Genomic DNA, 20,671 nt, shown 5'->3' on the forward strand with positions numbered 1-20,671 from the left:
AAACCTTCTTTTAAGAAACAATAAAGAATGCAGCTACATACAGTAAAATTCATTCTTTACAGGAACACAGTTCAATAGCTGTGACAAACACATACACAGTCTGCTCCAGCTTTTTGAGTATTTAGCTCTAACTTTCCAAGAATGCATTATATAAAGTAATGTGGAGCTGAAGAGATGGTCAGCCATTCAAGGCTAGGCTCACAACCATGAAATAATGTGGTGTACATGACCCAATAACACAAAATTAATATTGGCTCCCCTTCTAAAGCTGAAAGTCTCCATTCAGCCAAGAGAAAAAAGACAGAATTGAACAAAAAAAAAAAAATCTTGTCTCCAGGGGCAGGAAATCAATTCACACAACATCTGCAAGGCATGGATCTCAAAATACCAAGATCTAGTGTACCGGTTAATGCAACTGAATCTCCTGCACCAGGAGACAGGGTCCCTCCTCCCACCCTCCCCCTCCCATATGTAACCATTTACCAATTGCTTAATTTAATATGCACACTGAGCTCAAGGATGCAGACATATATCTATCACAGGCCATTCCTAACCACCTGTGCAAGCTTAAAACCACAAGACCTCCTTAAATTATCTCCAGAAATCTTTACTATCATTCACAGACGGTGCCAGTAGACCAAAGGACTTTACCTGCTCAAAGAACCTAGCTTTTTAAGGTTGATTTTTAAATGAATTGCAGGACTTATATAAAAAAATGGGAGAGTGATTGATTATTCAAAGAAAAATCAGAAATGCATTACATTTCTGACTGAAGAATAAAGCCCTAGCATCTTCAAATGAGACAACAAAATCCCAAACCAGAAAATGGTTAGAAATGTCACTAAAATACAGGGGTGGGAGTGGGGGGAGGGGTAGGCAGTGTACAGAGGTGACTTCCAAATGCTAGTTTTATGACACTCAAATTTCAGAAGACCTGAGATGATCTTGACAATAAGAACTACGAATTCTCGAGTCTCAAAGAAACCCATCAAGTGAGATCCTCTGAGGAGGGGAGCTACAGTGCTTACCCCATAATCAGAAGTCCTTCCAATGATGGTTATGCCAGGACCACACTCAGAGCTAAGACCTGATGGATCTAAGAGTGACAGAATCACTCCAGATGCAGAGTGATTGTCTAATTTGCATAGAGCCCTAGGTCCCATACCCAGGGACACACACACACTGGGTGTGGTGACTCGTGTCTAAAATCTCCGCACTCAGAAGATGGAAACACTTTGACAAAAGCTCAAAGTCATTCTTCGATATACAGTGACTTTCAAGGCAGCCAAGGATTCATGAGACTCTGTTTCGGAGCAGGGAGTTGGGGGGATAAAAGAGAGAGGGAGAGAGAGAAGAGAGAGTGTGTGTGAGAGAGAGGAGAAAGAGTGTGAGGGAGGGAGAGGGGGGGGAGATGCTGAATAGCCTAAGCATTGGTCCTGAACATGGCTTCTAACTTACAGGCTAATAGCAAAACTGAGAAACGTTTCCATTCTTCAAGGAGATTGGTACTGACAAGGATTGGTAATACTGACAGGGAGCCACATAGGGACAATACTTTACAACTGGGGGTTGTCAGTTCTACATGTAGCTCCTGATCCAGCTGCTTAGAATTCAAGTCTTACCTCAGCAGTGCTGCTAGAAAACCTTTAAGAGCCCAGTTGGCCACATTTAAATGTCTTTCTGCAGGTGATTCTGCAGCACCCATAAGTTTAAGCACATTTTCGTTAATACATTTATACTCTATAACAGTAAAGACACTGAATTTCCAAACTTTAAACTATTAAATTATACTTTATTATAATTTATTGTTAATATTAACATAATTATATACATTGCTTAATATATATACATAAATGAATGGGGGGGTGTAATGTGCACCTGAGGGCAGAGGCCAGAAAAGGGTCGTTACAGTCCCTGGAGTTGGAATTACAGGCAGCTGTGAGCCATCTGATGTGGGTGCTGGGAATCGAACCCAGGTCTTCTGCAACAGAAGTACTCAATCTTATCCAGAGGGCTCTCTCTCCAGCCCCTCGTCACAACATTTCTTGCTCCATCGTCCTGAATGAAGGTTGTATTTTTTTTTTTTTGCCTTAGTAAAGGGCGCAGCATTTATTTGTGATTGAACCATCTCACTTTACTTCCACACTGGAGTGTGATGTGCACCTATATGATAAAAAACAAGCTTTGTTTTCCACTTACTGAGCCCATAATTTTCATTAGCACAAACTGAGCAGCCAAAGGCCCTGCCCACAGAATACGAACAAGAGAGCCACATACAGGGCAGAGCAAGGACCAGGGATATGGCTGAGTCGGTAGAGCACTTGCCCAGCATGCTGGGCTCCACCCCAGCACCACATGAAAGCTGTTATAACTCACTCCTGTAATCCCAGCCCTTGGAAGCGGTGGCAGGAGGATCAGAAGAAGTTCAAGGTCATCCTCAGCTACACAGAGAGAGTCCCAGTCCAGCCTGGGCTACATGAGACTGTGTCTCACAAGAGAACAGCAGCAGCTTGGCTTCCACGCAAAGTTCTCTCCCTTCCAATGACAGTCAGTCAGTCAGTCAGTCAGTCAGTCTCTCTCTCTCTCTCTCTCTCTCTCTCTCTCTGGTGCTTCCTGCCGCCTCCCAGGCAAGGCAGTGGGCAAAAAGAGTCCAGTGATAACTTGGTGGTGCTTTTCTTCCCTCTGATGAACAATGTTCAAGGTGGAGTGTATTAGGTCCTCTCTGAGTGCATCAAAAACTCCAGCGGGGACAATGAAAGGTACAGAGTCCTTGGCTGAAAACTCGGCTTGGTTCAGAAGTATCCCACAAGGTTTCCCAAGCCCGAATGAGTTTCCCAGGAGACAATTACTCATGTCAAGGATGGAGACACAGAGGTGTTAGAGGAGACAGTTGTGAATGGAAAAGACCTGAGTCAGAGTCAAACTCACGCCACATTCGACAAAAGGACCTTGCTGTACCTCTGCTTTCTCAAAGTCTGATGAGAACACCTGCCTCCCACGGTTGTCATGGCAACCAGCATGCAAGGTCTTAGTAGATGCAAAGAGACAGGTGCAGGGCAATGGCACCCGTAGGTGCCAAGATTCCACAGTGAAGCACCCGGGCTCTTTAGCCTGAAAAGGGAATTCACCAATAAGCAGTCAATGGCAGATTCAGATTTTGAAACAGAAGAATGTTTGATCATCTACGGGTTGAACTATGTTCTACGCTTAAAAGAAAGAAAGGAAAAAAAATACTGAAATCTATCCCCTTGTACCTCAGAAGGTGACCTTATTTAGAAATATGGTTTTCGCAGAGATAATCAAGTTGAAATAGGATCATTTAGGTGACCCTTAATCCAATATGTCAGGTGTGTTACAAACAGGGGGCCTTTGGAGACAGAAGCAGGAAACAGAATAAGAGCATGAAGGTGTGAGGACAGGGGTACAGGGAGGGCATGGGCTGAGCAGAGGTCTCAATAGAATCTCTACATGGTCCTCAAAAAGAACCAGCCCTTGGTCTTGAACTTCAGGAACTTATCTGTTTTTTACGTTGTTAAGTGTGTGGAATCCTGCTACGAGAGCCATAGAAACCAATACAACCTGTGAGGGTTAACTCAAAAGAAACATGCCCTATTCCTATTCTTTTTGGGCATTTGGTCACCCCACACTTGGCAGATTCCATAGGGCTTGTTCTAGTACGTCCATCAGATTTGACCATAAAATTCCAAGTAAACGCTGTAAGGTACATCCAAGGGTCGGATGGGCAGCAGGGAATAACCCAACAACTGATGTGCAATCTTGGCCCTGAACCAACTGTCACTAGACAGGAAAGTCCCAAGAGTCACAAGTTCACCAGCAAGAAGCAGGGACCGACCTCCGGAACCTCCAAATGCCCCTCTGCACAGCTGGCCCACACCTCCTGCTTCTTTCCCAGTCTCAGCAGCACTTGGCCAGCATCTAGTGGTCCACCACCTTGCCCGGGAGCTGGTTAAATCCATCGGAGCATCTCCAACACTCACCTGGCGGCCCTAATCATCAAAGCCCCAAGGAGGCGATTTTCTCCAGCTGAACGAAGCTTTCCCTGTCACCTAAGTAGAACAAAACACACCAGGGAAAGAGGCCAGAAAATTAAATGTCCCCAAAGAAAATAAAAGGCTCTTTCAATATGCATTTAAAGTGGAAGGCTACAGGGCCTTAGTGACCAGCGTGTAGAGGAGCCGGGGAACTGTGGCCCAGGGAGATGGGTGTCCTGCATTCCAGAGGAGCCAAGTCTGTCCTGTGTACCCTGCAGGGGCCTGTCCAGTCCCCTGGCTGCGCTGACCTCCTCCATCCCTTCTCTGACAGTCTCTCCTAGGAGCCTCCCCTCAGAGACTCAAGGAGGTGAGGTGAGCTGAGTTTAGGAAGGGGCATGCCTTCCTTAGAAGAAGGTCCAGCAGCTCAGGTAAGAAAAGAAGAAAGCTCCTGGCAGTGATCTTAAAAAAGGAATCCCAGCACCAACTCATCAGTGTGTGTGTGTGTGTGTGTGTGTGTGTGTGTGTGTGTGTGTGTGTGTGTGTGTGTGTGTATTTTCCTGGGGACACGTGAATATCTCTACATAGGCTTATGAGCATGTATGTGCACGTGTGCATGGAGACCCTGGATGTCAACATCTTTTTTTTTTTTTTTTTTTTTTTTTGAGACATGGCCTGGAACCAGCCAAACAGGCTAGGCTTGACTGGCCAGCAAGCCCTAGGGATCCTCCTGTCTCCATCTCCCCAGTGTTGGGACTACAAGCATTTGCCACTCACTACACTCAGCTTTTTAAAAGTTGGTCCTAGGGATCAAACTCCGGTCCTCAGAATTGCAAGAAAATAACTTTACCTAACAAATTGTCACCCTAGACTCTTTTCTTTGGGGGGGGGGGGGGGAATGACGACGACGACGACGACAACAACGACAACAACGACACAGGGACAGATAATAAAAATACGCTTCTTTTGAACCAGGCTAATACATCCTACAAACACATCTGCCTTTTGCCTTTTCCATTGGGTGCTAAACCCAAGTGCTCGGTGGCTATACCTCAGCTGCCTTGGCTGACATCTTACCACAGGGTAGCTCCTTTGACTCCACATGGAGAGGGCTTGGAATGACAAGTGCTAGGCCAGTTGAAAGCCCTTCAAGGAGAAAATTAAGCCTCTTAAAGTGGCCTGCGTATAATCTCTCAAACCCGGGAATAATCCACGCTCTCCTTGGAAGAGCTGCCATGAACGACCTCGGGCCATATTTAGGAACTGGCTTCACTCAAATCAAATAGCAGCTAGACAGGAGCGCCAAGCCATTCACTGGGCAGCCCTGAGGCAAGGCAAACAGGAGGTGAAGACTTTCTTCACTGAAGCACACTACTAAGCCTGGGTCACCAGGCCGGCAGCAGTGGGGCCACACAGGGAACTGTCCCACCCAGATGCAATAACTCACTCCCCCATGAGCCAGGCTTAGGAGAGGAGGGAGACGCTCCCCAGGGTCAAGTGGCTCTGGGGATGAGTGATTCTCAAGAACACTGACTAGGTCAACGACAAACACTTCAGACAAGTCAATTTGTCGTCTTCAACCCAGTGTCAAAAGTTACCAAGAAGACTGCTGAAGTGCCCCTCTTCAGAGATAAAAATGAGAGAGGCGGCCATTTGTCTCCTCGAACCATCCTTGGCAGGCGCCTCCTGTCACTCAACAAGTATTTAACAAGGGTGTGCTCACCGGTTCAGTACCTGAGCCCCTCATCCCCAGAACGAGACCTCAAACCCCTGCAGCCTGGTATAAAATCTGAAAGGGCGGTATTGCTCCTCATCCAGGGCTAACTCTGGAACTAGGAAGAGCCCATCACTCATGCAGACCTATGGGGATCCAGTGGCAGAAGCGGCCTCTCTTCTGGAGCAGGGTGTGTGTGTGTGTGTGTGTGTGTGTGTGTGTACATGTGTGGGGAGGCCAGAGATCAGCCTTAGGTGTTGGCATCATTTCTCAGGAGTCATCCACCTGTTTTGGTTTTTGGGTGTTGTTATTGTTGTTGTTTGTTTGTTTGTTTTGAGACGGGGTTCACTGTCTAACCCTGGCTAACCTTGAACGCCACATAAACAAGGCAGGCCTCAAACTCACAGAAATCCACCTGCCTCTGCCTGACCAGTGCTGGGATTGAAGGTGTAATCTACCACATCTACCCTTTCTAACATTCATTTTACTATTTGTTTATGTTTATGTGTCTATATGCCCCGTGTGCATGTGGGGGTAGGGTGCCTTTGAAGGTCAGACTGATGTTAGATTCCCTGGAGCCGGAGTTACAGGCAGTTGTGAGTCACCTACTATAGGTACTGAGACCCAAACCCCAGTCCTCTGAAAGAGCAGCAAGCACAAGCACTCTCAACCACTGAACCATCTCTCCAGCCCCAACAAGTTCTTTTGGGGGACACTAGACCAGCAGCTTCACGAGTAGGCCAGGCTGGCTGGCCAGGAGACCCAAGGATCCTCCTGTTTCCACCTCCCCAGCGTTGGGATCCCAAATACACAGCACCACACCCGACTTCTGCCTGGGAACTGGGGGTGCAACTCCAGGTCCTCAGCTTGTGCAGTGAGCACTTTGCAGACTAGACCACCTCCAAAGCACTTGGGGCTTCTATGCCACAAGATGGATAAGATCTCACACATGGTATCATGGAGTGTCAAAGTGATATGGATTCCAGAAAGGAAGAGGCCTGAGACAGAAGTAGGGATACCACCGAGACCTCTCAGGAGCAGAGTATTGCAGACTCCTAAATGAAATGTTTCGTGAAACCAAAGTTCCGGCTTCTGGAAGCCGGAAAGATTAGATCAAACAAGAAAGCTGGAGTCAGAGTAGCCAGGGGCAGATTTACTTGGTGAAGAGAATGTTCCAGAGAGGGGACAATCAGCTGACCGAATTATGTAGGGAGGCTGACGATGCTGAGAGCACACCCCGGACTCAGTCCTCGCATGCTGCTGATGCCTTAAGAAGGTTTCTTTGAGCCCAGTCTGGTGGCGCACAACTTTAAGCCCAGCACTTGGGAGACAGAGGCAGGCAGATTTCTGAGTTCAAAGCCAGCCCTGCAAGTTCCTGGACAGCAAGAGCTAAAAAGAGAGATATGTCTCAAAAAGAACAACAGCAACTGGTTCTTTGGATTTTTTTTTTGTTTTAAAATTTATTTCTTAATTGTGTATATGTATATAGTAGGCCTGTGCACCTGAGTACAGTTGTCCATGGTGTCCAGATGAGGGTATCTGATGCCCTGAAACTGGAGGTAAGAGTGGTAGGCTGTAGGTGCTGGGAACCAAATCTATTCTCTCTGCAAAAGCAGTATATATTTATAGCCACTGAGCTATGTCTCTTTGTCTCCCTTAAGAAATGTTTGCCCTTGCCAGGAGGTGGTGCCACACACCTTTAATCCTGACACTCAAGAGGCAAAGGCAAGGGGATCTCTGTGAGTTCGAGGCCAGCCTGGTCTACAGAGGACAGGCTCCAATGCTACATTAAGAAACGCTGTCTCAAAGAGTAAAAAAAAGAAGAATGGAAGGAGGAGGAGGAGAAGAAGAAGGAAAGAAAGAAATGTTTTCCCAAAGGAGTGGGGTAAAAGCCAGAGTAAAGTAGGAGAAAGAATGTGTGGGCAAGCCAGGCGTGGTAGCGCACACCTTTAATGCCAGCACTTAGGAAACAGAGGTAGGCAAGTCTCTGTGAGTTCAAGGCCAGCCTGGTCTACAGAGTGAGTTTGAGAACAGCCAGGGATACACAGTGAGTCCCTGTTTAAAAACTAAAGACAAATGAATGGGGAGGAAAGAGAGTCGGAACATGACAACTCTTTCAAAAAGGGCTGGAAGGAGAGCTTTGGCCTCAAAGAGCACATTTTGCTTTTAGAAAGGACCTGGGGTCAGTGTCCAGCATCCACATGGTAGATGACAACCACCTGTTACTGCAGTTCCGGGGAATCCAATGTCCTCTTCTGGCCTCCTCCGGCACACGGCACACAAACAGTGCACAGACATACAGGTAGATAAAACACTCATACACAGAAAATAAAATAAATATTTTTTAAAGTATTTGCTAAGAAAGGAGAGCAGAGAAATGAGAGGGGAAGGGCTAGGACATGGGGTCAAGGGGCTTCACTTGCTGATGGTGATGCTCTTTGCCTGGGATGAAGAAGCTAGAGCATCATCCCCAGTGCAGACAACCCCATCAAAGAGGGTCTCTAGAGTCAGTATGGACGGGAAAGGAGAAGGGCTAAGAGAGAGTGAAGGGCAGGGCAGATGAGAAATCCTCACTCGTCACTCAGCGGACTCAATGCAGGAAGACAAGGTCGAGGCTAGCGCGAAACAGCATCTTAGTGAAGGCAGCCAAGGCACCAGCTGAGAGCAATTTCAGATGAGAAGCACAGTGGGCCCGGCAGTGTCAAGAGGCCCCTCGGGATTCATGGTCATACATCAAGAGCTTGCCAGTGCAGATGGCCCTGTGGCTTCTCCACCCAGGCTCATTAGCCAGGGGCTAGGGCGGCAAAAGCGGAGCAGAGGGCAAGTCTAATCAAGGGTAGGTTACTCAGCAAAGTGAGATAAAGGGACGGGGTCAAGGAGGTTGAGGGTGTTCAGGAACCTGAAATGAGGACGAGAATGGGGTCTTGTCTCAAAAAAAAAAAAAAAAAAGTGAAGCTCCCTTTTCTATTTTTATCATATGTGTATGAGTGGGTTTTGTGTGTATTTTCTGTTTGTTTGTTTGTTTGTTTGTTTGTTTGTTTGTTTGTTTTTGCCATTGTGTATATATATATGCATTCCTGGTGCCTGCAGAGGCCAGAAGGAATCAGATCCACTGCAAATGGAATTACATATAGCAAGGAGCTGCCACATGGGTGCTGGGAACAGAACCTGGGTTCTTTGGCAGAGCGGCAATCGCTCTCACTTAACCTTTGAGCCCTCTCTCCAGCCCCGACCGAGTCTGCTTCTCTTGTGGGAGCTGCCTGTTCTTCCTGTGTGCATCTTTTGATAGTTCTGTGCTCCATAAACCACTTAATCACACTTATCTCCTCCCACCTTATCTACTAGATAAATACAAAACAAGAGCACTACCCTCCAGGGATATGATGTGTGGGGTGAGGGCAGGTTTGTCTTATCAGAGGAGCAAGATAAACCCCCTGGAGCTTTTACTGCATACGCGAATGGAAGACACAGAGAATTCTGTTTGCTAAAGCCAAAGGCAGGAGAGTAAAAAAGAAACCCAAATGTGTGCGAGTTGCTCTAGGCTCTTAGAACAGTGTGGTAGATAGAATCAGTTGGTAGAAATGGAATTGTTGGTTAAGAACAAGACAAAAATGTGGGCCTGATGTGCGCTCTGAAAATCCACTGTGAAATAGGCTGCAAATATAACTCAGAGCACACGTGAAGGGCGGCTCTAAGGACCACGGAATCTTGTGCTCAGCTTGCCATATGGCAAGGGCCAAGAAGACAAAGATTGCTGAAGTGGTCAGCCTTCAGGAGGAGCCCGGCTCCCCAGGTCTGGTCTTCTTCACTTGTGTTTTACCCTCTAAGACTTCCTTATCTTTTGAGTTTTCCCTGCTTGTTAGGGAAGGAGAAGCAAGAGAGTTTGGAAGAGTTCAACTTTAGGGAAAACACCAACCACTTATCCCCATTATTTGTAATAGTTGTGTTTGGCTTGTGTTTTAGCTCAGCTTGTTATTAAATATAAAAGCAATAGGATTAAAAAGTTCCGAACGGGGTAAATACTGTAATTAAAAAGGCACCAGTTGGGTTTGTTAAGCTATAATTCTAGAATGCTGGCCTCCTTGTTATATTTTTCTTCTTGTCTTTAAACATTTTTTTGTACCTAATAAAAAATTGTTTTGAATGATTTAACTGGTTTTAGTACTTCCTGTTAGTCAAACACCACCCAAAATCCCCAAGAAAGTATTCTGACTCAAAAGTCCTGGAGCAAGAATGTCACAGATCACAAGTGGCAGACACCATCCGAAGAGCCTGGGCATGCCACATGCACACACACCACCTGTCACACGGCCTGGTAAACTGATAGGCAACTTTCCAACTCACAAAGGCACTTTTCTAACCCTTTTGAAGTTACAAAATCTCACTGGGGGAAATAAAATCAGGCACTTGGATCAGGCTATGAAGTTACAATAGTAAGAATCAGGCAAGAAACAGCAAAGCCTGGCTAATAATACCTGGTGAAAGAGGCATACAAAACTAAATAAATATTAAGGTAATCCAGTTGAAATTAAATATTAGAGGACTGGAAATAAAGCATCTCTGAGGCTGACTGGTAAAGAGCCCTTGCCACATAGCCTTATGATCTGAATTCAATCCCAGAGAGCCACATGGTAAAAGAGTTGATTCTTCGGACCTCTACACAGGGTGCCTTATGGTGTTCCCCCACCCACACACACAAAAAAAATATATAGAGAGATAGGTAGCTAGATGTACAAATAAATGTAATTTTTAAAAAATCTTTTTAAAACGCTTTTTAATTAATTTTCATTGCATCACGTTTAAAAGCTGTGCAAAAAAAATATGGTGAGGTTTAAACACACACATAGCCCACACCTGTACTGAATAGCAACTTAAAAGGATCAAGTTTGGAAATTTTCACTTCTCCTTGGAGATAGCCTAAAACACAAAGCCCAAAACTGTGACCCTCACAATCCCATAGCATTTCCTACATAAATGAAAAGGGATACAAAGGCCCAACGTAGACTGACTGAGAACTGTCCGCGCCTCGAATTCAGGGTTCCACCTCTCCTCTAAGCCTGGGAATTTCAATGTAATTTAAGGGGAGAGGGCTTTCAGCAGTTAGTTCTCCCAAACATGAGCTATTCTAATTTTGGATAAGTGTCATCTCAGTCTTTTCCACTCTTCTAGTGTTCAAATTAAAAGGGAGGAAAAGAAAAAGCATTTCTTGCACGCACACCACCAGCCCTTCTCAAGGCCAAGCGTCACATCCACTCTTCCTCCTCACTTCTGCACAGAGATCTCCATGGTGTGGATCAAAGAAGAGACAACCTCTTAAACTGAAAGGGTTAACTTTCACACTGGAGGCACTTTAATGAAGCTCCCAGGCGGCTGCTGATGTCAGGGGCATATCTCCCTAATGGAAAGCTCTGCTCCCCCACCACCCCCCCACCCCGTTAGGTTCCTGTGGTCCTTCCCGGAATGTCTTCCAGTGATGAAGACCCCAAGAGCTGACATGATCTCACTACTGTGACAGTTTCATTAAGACACCAAGGAGAAAAGCTAACACATTCCAGCACTCAGCCAATCACAGCTCAGCAAACACACTCTGCCCTGCCCCTTCACTACAAAGCCGGGGTCACTGTCGATGTACAAAAGTAAAGATTCCCCCACAGGCCCACTTCTAGTAAGTCACCACGTCCGGGAGCTAGGACATAGTGAATGTCAGTTCCCTCGACCACGGGCTATCAGAATCAAAAGTGTCACTTTGAGCACCATAGTGCTCGTAATTACGTGTATTTCGGGGTGCGCTTCCCCGGGACACCTCCTACTCCTCTGTCTTTAATTGTGTCTGTCCTCTACAACACCATACACTTCAGCTCACTCCTCTCCCGTTCTCTGGAAAGAATCCGGATTTAGTTTTTCATTAACCTTCCTTCCTTTCCTTTCCTTCCATCTCTGTTCCATCACCAGCAGCAAGAAAACAAGTTTTCCCACGTGTCACCTGAAGCCCCGACTTTGGGAAACGCCCCCCTTTCCTCCTCCAGCCGGTGCCACACAGTGAGAGCCCTGCACGCAGCCGCCGGTTGCTACACTAGTCGCTTCCACAAACCAGGAGACGACAGGAGGTTTCAGGCTGATCCACATAAGCCAGGCCTTTGCCCCATCTACGAACCTAGTCGCTTCCTCTCCAGCCAGGAGTGAGCTCCCGCGCCAGGTGGAACACCCCGCGAGCCGTGATGCTGAGGGAAAAAGAGGTCCTGGAGGAAAAGCTCTGCAACGTGCAATGGGGCCGGGGAAGCGGCGGTGCGCACGGCTCCGGCGGAGCGCTGGCGGCGGTGGCCTGGGGAAAAGAGGGGCGTGTGCTCTGCGCCTCGCAGCCCCAAATGCTACGACTCCGCTGCACCGTGACACCAGCGAGCTGCACGCTTCGGTCCCCTGCGCCTCTCTTCCCCCCAGACTCAGCCTGGCTCGGCCTGGGCGACACGCTGCAGTCTGCGCGCCCTTGTGGGGACAGCCGCCTCCTAGCTCGCCCGGGCGCGCAAACTTTCCCAGCGACAATCGCTCCGGCCTCCCCCGGGCGCTTCGGAAAGTGGGCGCCCCCTTAGCCTCTCTGAAACCCACTGGAAATATGGCGCCCTCAAACGTCGTTCCTTGGGCCCCGAATTGCCAGTCTCTAGGTCCCTCACGATCCCCGCCGGCGCGAAATCTCAGCTCCTGGGGGTCGGGGAAGGATACGCGAGGCCGCCGCGCTGGATCCAAACCCTGCCCTCGCTCTCGGCTCCGCGCTTTCCCCGAACGAGTGGTCGGCGACTAGCAGCTGTCTAGTAGCGAGATGACCAGGGAAAAGGGGAGTCGCGCAACCCGCAGGTCTCAAGAGTGGGGCGCTGGGAAGCAGCCCCGGGTGCCTTTCGCCGAAAGCCGGGGCGGGAGACTTGTTTGCAAAGTGGCGCTGGAAGTCGGGGCAGCCAGTGCTGGAATGAAGCCGCTCTGCCCTCCGCCAACTCTGTCGGCGCCAGGGCCCTGGCGGGGGTCTAGGGGACCCCCTCGGTGCAGACCGGGCCGCTTTTCCGACCCCGTTACCGGAAACCCGAGGAGGGAGCCCAGGAGGGGACCAGCTACCTAAGGCTAGCGATCAGCTCTCCGGCACCAGCTGAAAGACTATTTGCAAAGCCCGGCACCCGGGCTGAGTGCGGCGAAACCTACATGTGCAATAGACAGGTGCATTCGTTGCAATTTATTTTTCTTGAAAAAAAAAAAACCCTCCTAGGAAATGAAATCTAGAAGCTTGACAGGGTTTTTCTACATTGACATCACTTACGAGATGCAAACCCGAGAAGAAAACCACCCACATATTCCTTCTGGAGAGGGGAGGGAAAAGGCACTGGAAATCCCTGCAGCGCGCATGCAGGCTGGAGAGCAGGGTAGCGCCACGCGCCGCGCCTTACCGCGGGGATGCAGCTACTGTCTCATTGCAGAGCGCCAGCCCCCGAGTGCAGCCGGCTCCGCTCCCGCTGCGCCGCCGCCGCCGCCGCCGCCGCCGCTGGCTCCGGGCGCGGAACCGGAGCCGAGGGCGAGCGCGAGCGCACGGCCCGCGAGCGCCGGGAGGGCAGGAAGCGCGTCATCACTGGGGGACGGCGCGGCGGAGCTCGCCACCCGGCTCCTGGGTGTCCGCACCCCGGGCGCGGGATGGGGGCGCGCGCGAAGCTGTGGTGGATCCTGGGTGGGAGAGGCGCAAGGGACACCCCCGGCTACCCCAGACACTGGGCTCGGATCTGGAGAGGGATGAGGCGGCATGGGGACCAGGCATCTGCTGGGACAGGGCCTCTGAGTCCTCCGAGCGCCTCTCCCGGACCACCGGCCCGGTCCTGGAGGTTACCAGGTTGGATCCAGCCCCGCGAGTGGCGGGAACCCACAGGAGCCTGCGTCCTTCAGCAGGCAGACACACAAACCCGCCTCCCAGGTCACCTGGATGTAGGGAACGACTCTTCCAGAAAGATGGGTAGCAAAGGGCATGTTGCCTATTGCACTGGTTTTGTTTTTAATTCGAGACAATGTCTCACTATGAAGACCAGGCTGGCCTCAAACTCAAGATAACCTTGCCTGCCTCTGCCTCCCCGAACGAATTAATAGGTCTTTAATCCCTATTAAAGACCTCTGCCACCACACCTGGCTTGCTTTATTTATTTATCTGTTTATTTATTCATTTACTTATTTATGTCTCCTGTTATCGTGCCCTGGAATACAGTTATGTATCCCCTGTATTAACAGAGCTGGGAAATGCTGGGGTGGCAGGGTAAAATGTGAAAGTTATCTTAGGTAATATTGTGAAGGGACAGGAGAATAAATCACAAAAATCTCTTTTCTTTAAAATTATGATGTATAAATGGAGTTGGGGATTTAGCTCAGTGGCAGAGCGCTTGCCTAGCAAGATCAAGGCCCTGGGTTCGGTCTTCAGCTCCGGAGGGGAAAAAAAGAAAAAAAAAATGACTCCTAAATTTATGATGTATAAAGAGATACAGAAAAGACGGATCAAATAAACTAACCGAAATGTTCATCCGTGTGTCCCAGTGGCTGGTGAAATTGTAGGTAGTTTTTCTCTTTCTGCTTAGTTCTTTTTTTTTTTTTTTTACTTTTGTAATTTTAAATATTAGTAGGAAATTGCTTAGTGGGTTTTTCTCCAGCTCAATATAGAGTGGCCAGGATAGACGCCTCTTCCAAGCAGATAGCAAATTTCTTCAGTTCTTCAAATGCAACTGCAGCAACCTTAGAGTCTGTAAACTTGAAACTGCCATCACTCACCCGAGAGAGAATCAACTTTGTGATTTGAAACTATCTTCAAGGAGTCCATTGGGACCTTGAAAGAGCCTAGCCATCATGTGGAAGTCGGCCAGTCTTAGAGGAGAAGTTCTCGACCTATGGGTCTCCACCCCCAAAGGGAGATGACCCTACCACAGGGGTCACAGAGCCATCAGAAAACATGGAGATTTACATTAAATTCACAACCATAGAAAAACTACAGTTATGAAGTAGCAACGAAAATAACTTTATGGTTGGGGGGTCACCACAATATGAGGAACTGCATTAAAGGGTCATGGCATTAGGAAGGTTGAAAATCACTATTGCAGAGTAAAACATAACTTACACCCTTTGCAGAGAATACGCTTTATAAATCAGAACCCTCAATCAGAAAACAAATTACTGAGCCACTTGAGACAGTCCTAAAAGTTGCAAGGTGGACTTTTCCCAGCTGCATGGATAAACACTCCTATTCCCTGACTCCTTTGGATAGGACATTGAATAGGCTAGCAAACTAGAGGTAGCAAGCTACCTCACAGGACATTCAAAAGCAAATGTTTATTGATTTCAGTAAGAGCCTGGTAAGAAGCTCTGTGGAACATTCCTTTACTCTGTGGATATATGTTTCTGTGATTGGTTTAATAAAGAAGCAGGCACAGAGAGAAGCATGATGGACATGCTGTACTGAGAAAAGGTACCAAGCCACATGGCAAAGCATAGGTAAAAATATGGGTTAGTTGAAAATGTAAGAGTTAGCTAGTTACAAGCCTGAACTATTGTCCAAGTATTTATAATTAATAGTAAGTCTCTGTATGGTTACTTGAGAGCGGCTTGTGGGACAAACTTCTACCAACAACGCCCATTGAGTTGATGCTTGCCAAATTGCCCCTTGGTTTACTGGAAATAACAACCATATTTTTGTAGTTCAAGATCCAGGTTTCCATAAGAAGAGAGAATGAGGGTAAACTGGTCACAACCAAAGTCATTTCTCTTCTGTCCCACTTCATAGGACCCTATAGCTTTCCATCAAACATCTCAAAACCTGGGGTTGGGGAGATGGCTCAGAGGTTAAGAACACTGGCTGTTCTTCCAGAGGTCCTGAGTTCAATTCCCAGCCCCCACATGGTGGCTCACAACCATCTGTAATGAGATCTGGCACCCTCTTCTGTGTACATTAAAAACAAAAACCCAAAAATCTCAAAACCAGTTAGTTTGTCTTTCCCCAAACCTGGATGTCAAGATTTCTATCATGTAATGCGTTCTTCTCTAAGTATATCCACAATTTCCAGCCCCCAGCAGTGAGGTGCTTTTCAACATTATGAGGCAAGCTCAGAGAGCAAGGAGCCCAACTACAACTCTGCCTAAAAGCAGTTTGGCAAATGATGGGTGCTCAATCAGTTCTTATTCTGTAAAGCTAGTCCCTTCGTCTACTACTACTACTACTACTACGACTACTACTTTTTTTTTTTAAGACAGGGTCCTACTATGTAGTCCTGGCTGGCCTAGAACTCACTATGTAGAACAAAATGGCATTGAACTCCTGGTCTTCCTGACTCAGCCTCCCGTGTTCTGAGATTCCAGACATGCTCCACTAACCCAGATTAATCTAGTAATTTTGCTCTTTTTAAAATAGCAGACAAGGTCTAAAGAGATGGGTCAGCAGTTAGACACGCATGCAGCTTGTTAGGTCAGCTTGTTAGGTCTCAAGGAAACTCGGCAAAGTCTCATTCAGTACCCGTGGCTCCTCCTAACACTTCTCACTCCACCCCCTACCCGAAACTCTCCAGCCCAGAGGTGGACTTTACTTCCCCTAGCTTCACTTTGCTATATAACTCAGCCACTTTGGCTGCACAGCTCTCTTGTCCTCTTGGTGCTCAGATCCTTTCTTAGTCAGCTCCTCCCAACCCCCCCCCCCCCACACACACACACACTTCTCTTCATCTCTCACTTTCCCCCTCTTTCTTTCCTGTGATGGCCAGGTCTATTCTGCTGGCTATGTTCAGTCTGGACCCTTTCAGATGCCTCTGTGACCTCCTTCGTATCTACAATAAAAACTTTCTTCTCAGCCATAACTAGGAGCAGTCAAGTCCTTATTTTCCTTAACTGTTCTTGCAGAGGACGATAGTTCATTGCCAGCACCCATATCAGGTAGCTGACAACTGCCTATAATTCCAGTTTCTGGGGGTGATTCAACGCCCTCTTCTGAACTCCAAAGGCACCTGTACTCACATGAACACACACACACACACAGAGAGAGAGAGAGAGAGAGAGAGAGAGAGAGAGAGAGAGAGAGAGAGAGAGAGAGAGAGAGAGAGAGAGAGATTTAAAAGATAAAAATAAAAACATTGAAGCAGCAACTGAATCTTCGCTGAAGTACAGGTATGAGAATGTTTATGTGGCACTAACCGGATTGGTGCTATTCCCCAGCCCTCTGCGATCAGTTAAACCCCTTTTCCTAGAGAGAAGCAGCATCAGTCCTAGAATTCTTCACTATAGTTTGGTTTTCAAACTAATTTTTCTGGACACTTGACACAGGTATTCATTTCTATAACAACTATTACTACTTCAAAACAACCCACAGTTTCTTTGGCAAAACCAACTATCCATGTATTCATATATTGTTCAACAATTTCCCAAATAGAAGTAAAATAGAATCTATCTATGGTAACGTCACTGAATTGAGACAACTCCTGCTGGATCTGAAAAGACAGCTGTTTATAAATTCAAAGTCATCCAAGTTATTTGTAAATTAAAAGTTACCTGTAGAAAGCTGTCCTGCAAACAACCATGATCTTAATTCCTGGCAGACCAGCAAAACAACAAAATAATTACCTATCAAAGCTTTTCTTCCAGCCGGCAGATGAAAACACGAAGATAAAACTCATTCCATCTGAGAAATGTCTAAGGTCTTTATATATGGTCTCACCTTTTTTTTTTTTTAATCAATTAGACCATAGATAACTGAAAGTAGATACATTGTTTGTGTATAGAGTATTTGGGGACAGAAATAAAAGACAGTTTTCAGGTCACCTATACTAAATACATCTAACAACAGAAAGAAAAGACTTTTTCCTTGAGTTAGGCTTACAATGACCATGTTAGATTTCACTAGGTGCTTAGAGTGAGACCCTAAGAGGTGCTCACCCCACCCTACTCCCAACTGTCCCCTCTCCCCCCACCCCCAGCAGCTCGGTGATCCTTACCCTCCCAGCTTCTGCCCTACTTCTAAAAGAGTCCGAGTCACCTTCCCTCAGCTCCGTCCATATGGAAGAACAGAAGTGAAAGTCCACAAAAATATGTGTTCCACTTTGGTTTATAAAATTGAATTTTGTGCCATGTTAAAAATCCTCCTGGCATTCAACGCACCAACAATTCACAGATCCTCTAAAAATGCTTGTGCTCTCCCTGGAGCAAAGAAGTACAAAGCACACTTTCCTAAAAGCCTCCCATTACTCCGAACCAGTGATGACAGTGATAGTGAGGCTTCTCCCTTGAACTTTCGGATTTTCAGGAGTGCTCCTCTTTTCTAATTCTAAGTTCTCGGAGATAATATTACCTAATAGTTACCAGAGAGAATGTGAAGTGAGTTGCAATGCAGCACACGCTTCATAAGTTGTGTTGTTTGAAGGGCAGATATCTGGGAATTTACAAAAACTAATATAGTTTAGATATTTGGCTGAACTGTGGGACCTCTACTGACTCCGGAGTTTTCAGAGTGGAGTAATAGACACGGTTTTAAATTTCTCTCAGAAGAGGAAATTGGTCATATTGGCTTTAGGAAGTTATTATTATAGTACCTAGCTAGAGCATGCTTAAGATTGCCTTTTCTCTTCTTGTAGTCTGTAAAACAGACTGTAGAAGGTTCTGGAAATGTGTCTGAACAAAACCAGTGTGGTAGCACTTGCCTGTCATTCCAGCACTAGAAAAGTAGAAGCAGGAAGATCAGGAGTTCAAGGTCACGCTCAGCTACTTAACAAGTTCAAGGCCAGCCTGGGATATATCAGACTCTGTCTCTTACACACAAAAAAAGCAACATACTGAAGAATGCCAATAATTATCATGTCAAATTAAATGTACTTTTAGTCCAAATTGTTAATATAGAGGGGATAATTTGAGAGATGAGGTGCTTTTCTTTTTATTAATTTCTCAATATCTTTATTTACTTAATTTTGAGACAGAGTTTCACTATGTAGTCTTGGATAGTGTAGATTGATTTTGCTTTGGGCCACCAGCTCACAAAAAATGACACGGAGACTTACTATTAATTATGAAAGCTCAGACTTTGCTTAGGCTTGTTTCTAACTAGCACCTAACTTAAATGAACCCATATTTTTTAATCTACATTCTTCCATGTGCTCTACCTCATGTCCATTTTGCCCATCCTCTTTTCTCTGTGTCTGGCTGGCGACTCCACCTTTCTTCTTCCCAGAGCTCTCTCTGTCCAGAAGTCCCTGCTATACCTCCTGCCTAGCTATTGGCCAGTTACCTTTTCATTAAACCAATCAAGTGACATATCTTTACAGTGTAATCAAATATTTCGAAACCAGGGTAGCCTGGAGGTTTCTATATAGATGTTTATTTGTTTGCTTGTTTGTTTTTAATCCTGGCAAGCCTATAGTGAGACTGAAAGTGGAGGCAGGAGAATCATCTGGAAGATCTTGAGTACACAGCACAGCAGCAGAGAAACAAGACAGAATCTGCCTCAAAAAGAAGAAAAGTGAGAACTGACTCCTGAAAGTTGTTCTCTGACCTCGCCATTTGTGCTATGGCATATGCATTCTCACACACATGCACTCAAAAAAGTAAATAAATAAACTTTAATTTTTAAAATTGTAGATCATTAAACTATTATTATGCATGTAACCTTAATGTCACTTTAGTCATTTGGGATTTTTAAAATTATCTTATTTTTAATTGTGTGTTTTTCAGTCTGTGGGCATGTGCACATGATAGCAAATGCCTGTAGAGGTCTGATCTGCTGAAACTAATGTTACAGAGGGTTGTGAGCTGCCTGATGTGGTTCCTGGGAGGTCCTCTGCAAGAGCAGTTCGTGCCCTCAGCCACAGAGCCATCCTTGCAGCTTCCTGGGTTGATTTGCTTGGTTATTTATGTTTAGACACAGGGCCTCTGTTGTATAGCTCTGGCTGGCCTGGAACTAGCTATATAGACTGGGTGGCCTGGAATTTTCTATATAGACCAGTATGGTCTTATACTTACAGAGATGTCATGGCTTCTGCCTCTGGTCTGGTGGGATTGAAGGTATATAGCACTACACCTCTCTCTCTCTCTCTCTCTCTCTCTCTCTCTCTCTCTCTCTCTCTCTCTCTCTCTCCCTCTCTCCTGCTCTCTCTATTATTAACAATATTAATATTAACAATACAAAGATATTGTGGTTCAGACTTTTAAACTTAAAAATAATAAAAGCGATTTTTATAATTCTGGCATCAGAAGACTGAGGCAGATAGAGTTCTGTGAATGTGAGACAAGCCTGGTGTTTAAAGATCAGATCAACTTCATTTTAAAGTAAGTTATTTATTGTTATGTAGGGAATATCCTTCAAGGCCTACCTTTAATGTAATGGATTTGTCATAAACAAAATAAGACTAAGAAGGTTAGATCACCTAGATACTTTCAATACAACTTTGAGGTGATAACCAGCAGCTTTAGGTCTGTTTCAGACACACATCCAGTGCCATTGTTGTTTGCTTGTTTCTTTAAATCAGTCTGCTGCCCTGGTGCCAGGGTCCCTTACGAGCAAGACAGGCTTCCTCCTAGAATAAAAACCGTAACCTCCTTCAGGGGGGTTGACCTTCCCTTCTGAGGTTAGAGAAGCCATGCCTGGATCCAAATCAATTGCATAGACTTTAAATATGCCCTTTCATCTTATCCTTTCCCCCAAGTCACAAGCACTTAGAAAGTGTTGAGATAACATTCTTTTGTGGAGAGCCAGTCCTAAGCACAAAGGGCGAGATGAAGCCCTGTGTTCTGTATTCTGTCATTCAGGCCAGACTTGTCAGGCCTGGGAGGCCTGGGAGTCACTGCTCCGCCAGAGCTCTAGCAAAACTACCCTCTCACCGTTTTGAATATGCTGGTCCTTTCCCCCAGGTCCACCTTCTAGAGCACCATTGGTTCAGGGACCTTTGAACGTCTTCATCTTGTCTCAAAGGCTGACTTCTGCTGCTTACTGCTG

General features: G+C 46.3%; 1 protein-coding gene across 4 annotated transcripts in view; it reads right to left on the reverse strand.

Annotated features, from left to right (window-relative positions):
* The window catches only part of Tln2 (talin 2), a 419,063-nt gene extending 405,795 nt beyond the window's left edge, over nt 1-13,268 (reverse strand). For all 4 annotated transcript variants that reach the window (XM_076576578.1, XM_042281192.2, XM_006979299.4 and 1 more), the window contains exon 1: nt 13,131-13,268. The gene's annotated coding sequence lies outside the window, so the exon portion shown is untranslated. The remainder of the gene's footprint in view (nt 1-13,130) is intronic.
* Between the last annotated feature and the right edge of the window lie 7,403 nt (nt 13,269-20,671).

Source organism: Peromyscus maniculatus, chromosome 7 (assembly GCF_049852395.1).
Source record: "Peromyscus maniculatus bairdii isolate BWxNUB_F1_BW_parent chromosome 7, HU_Pman_BW_mat_3.1, whole genome shotgun sequence".
Lineage (NCBI taxonomy): Eukaryota > Metazoa > Chordata > Mammalia > Rodentia > Cricetidae > Peromyscus > Peromyscus maniculatus.